Here is a 3,365-nt window from a genome sequence, read left to right on the forward strand (position 1 = left end):
AAAAATAACTCGTTTTTTAAAAATTTCCAGAAATGATTTTTTCTGCAATGAAGAATTCCTCCTTGAAAAAGAGAACGAAATGATACCTATTTTTGCCATAACTGATTTAAGAATACGCAATCCATAATGAACTTAATTAGATATAACGATGTCGATGGTGTGTCTCTGTGTCTATGAGAAACACAGGTTCATTGACCTCTAGAACTGGGATTTGATTTTGATTTCCAAAATTAATAATAATAATATCTTTATTTAGGAAAGTTTACACGTTACAAATATAAATTCCAAAGGCGTTTAAAAATGGGAACACGAGTCTATCAAAAAAGTCTACAAACAAATTAAAGAGGCTGCAAACGTTTAAAAGTTTTTAATGTCAACATCAAGATATTTTAAAGTAGTAATATTGTAATTTTAAACAGAAATGGTGTACATTGATTTGTAACTTTTATTTTTAAGGTTATAATATTAACAGAAAAATACAAACATAATTTTATGAAGGTAAAAAGAAAATAAAAGTACAGTCGAAGTTTTTCAAATACCGCCTCACTAGGCTAGCCTGTGTTGAGGAAGAATTTTTTGTGTTAGTTCCTAATACCTTTTAAAATACCTATACTTGTATTAAGATGTATTCGCTCAATAATATGGTGACTTCAATAACTACGAATTTGGGTGAATGCACCGGTATGGAATTCAAACTGATTGTGGGAACGATTTATACAAGAGATAAAATAGGTACCAAAATTATTTCACCAACCATTAATTCTATATTTGGATTGAATATTTCGTTTTTTTTTAATTTTTTTGGTATATTGATGTTGTAGTTTTCAAATTTACAAACGGTGTTCATATATTTCTGATCGTCTCTAAATTTTTTTTGACAGGCTTTGGTAATACTTCACGTCACAAATCCTACATTTATAATATCTCGTGATTTTCACGGGTCTCCGCTATTAGAAGATAATATCATATGGCATATCAGTAATGATAGATACCTGAGTTATAAAATAATTTGAGTATATTGGTTTGAAACCCAGCTATTTCAGGAAACAAAATATGTAGGTACGAATAAAAATACCTTCAAAATATAAAGACCAGTACCTAGGTTGCTAGAAACGGAGGTCACAGATCTAAAATATTTTATTTTCTTCTTTGCCAAAGGAATTTTTCAGGCCTCTTCAATTAAAACACCTGGTTCACTTCAATGAGTTTTATTTTATAATGGAAAAATCATAGGATGATTTATATCTGTACTAAAAAAGGAACCTGTTTGCTCTTCGATTGATGATGGAAGAAGAAAGGTTCCAGCAAACTAGCGACAGGAAATGGCTCATTTTATTAAGAACGGGAGCCACGGTACCAGCTCAATATTTCGTACGGCTCAAAGAATCGACTCAATTGAACGACGGCTCCATTGAACGGGAGCCGCTCGCTCGATACAGCTCCCCCGCTTTGAACCCCCCATAAGGTTGCCAGATTCGAGCGTTTGAACGATCGTACGAATTTTGGTACCGGTGCACCGCCTCGTACCACGAGAAAAATAAGATTTTAGGTTCTTATCAGGTGTAGGTACATATGTAAGTCAAGATGTCGGACTGTCAGGCGCTGTTCACGTCTCTAAGTATGTCATAACAATTGATACTTAGATAACTGTAATGTGACAATTTATGAAAACAATGACTTCATATTTTTCAAGCAGTTTTAAAAATGATTTTTTCGTGTGTGCTTTAATTAGAGCCCTACTTTTATCATAAACCAAAAACTTCACTGATTTGGTCAAGTTCAAAACCAATAGCTTAAGGATTACACCAACAGAGGGCAGCAGTAGATACTTTTAACAAATTCTACCATGTATTCTACCAGTATTTTCACTAGCCAATGAAAGAACTTAAATATTTGTATAGTGGAATAGCTTAGTGAATAAAACCTCAAATTGTAATGTTTAATCATTGAAGATAGTACCAAAACTTTAAATCGAAAAATTTGAAACAGAAAAAAACATTCCAACACTCAGGAATTGAACTCAGGATGCCAGCTTTGCCTGGGATTCGCTCATATTCGCTAGTAAAAGTATTTTTGTAAAAGGTGGAAAGGTGATTATATTGACAGATATTCTTTTTTTAATTTTTTTTTTTTAAATTTATTCTTTAATATATTTGCTATACAATTGTATATTATATTGTCCTCCACGCTAGGATTTCACCTGTGTTGTGGAGGACTTTTTCAATTGTAAAGTTATATAATTCTAAAACAATACACTGGAGTTGGTTACACAGAGAAACATTAAAAATTAAAATATAAAATTGATTTTTCCATAGTTATAACAGTAGTTTTTCCATAGTTATTCCAAAAAAGTGGAATATAAAAATTAAATATTAAAATGATTGAAGCCAGTTCCGTATGTGTTTTTTGTATTCTGTAAGATTAGATGTTTTACATTGTGTTGGAAGTGAATTGTATAGTTTTATAGCCTGGAATCTGTAGTGTTTCTTTCCAAAGGATGTGTTGGTTTTTGGTATTAGTAGTTGGTGTGCATGTTCTGGTATTGCGAGAAGTTTGTGAAGTTTTAAACGTGTTTAGGTTCTTGTAAAGGAAAATAAGTATTTGTTTTGAATATAATTTTTGAATCTTCAACACTGGGAATTTTTTAAATATGGTTGAAGTGGGTGTTAGTATTGGTACTTAAAGTATTACTTTTATTAAGGTTTTCTGAGCTTTATACAGTGTGTCTATGTATTTTTACTGGCATAGCCCCAGGCAATAATGCCGTATTCCATTATAGATTGTGCTATTGCGAGGTATATATTCTTAATATCATATTTGTTTAGTATATTTCTCACGTTTTTGAAAAAGTAAATCAACTTGTTTATCTTTCCTTTAACCGACTCAATATGTCTGTCCCATTTTAAATAACGGTCGAAGTATATACCAAGATATTTGATATTTTCGGTTTGTGTGATTGGAGGACAATTGCATGGGGTGCTCGCTGAGTGACAGGAATGTATTTTAAGGTAGATATTTTGGAGGGTTGGCCTTTCGAGTTTATGCCAAAGGTTATGAATTTAGTCTTATCTATATTTAAAGTTAATAAGTTAGAGTCAAGCCATTTTTTTGTAATATTTAGGCCAACTTCAGCTTTTGTGATTAGTGTGTTCCAGTCAGTGGCCTTAAAAAGTAACACAGTGTCATCAGCAAAGCTTATAATTTCCCCGTCTATTTGGAGGTGACATAGATCGTTAATATAAATAAGAAATAGGATTGGGCCAAGTACGCTGCCTTGTGGTACTCCGTAGGATACTTGTTCTTTGTCACTACATGTGTTTTCTATTGAGGTATATTGGGTGCAATTTTCCATGTAGCTTTCAATT

The sequence above is a fragment of the Hesperophylax consimilis genome, chromosome 17, assembly GCF_061612785.1.
Source record: "Hesperophylax consimilis isolate HC1 chromosome 17, BYU_Hcon_1.0, whole genome shotgun sequence".
NCBI lineage: Eukaryota > Metazoa > Arthropoda > Insecta > Trichoptera > Limnephilidae > Hesperophylax > Hesperophylax consimilis.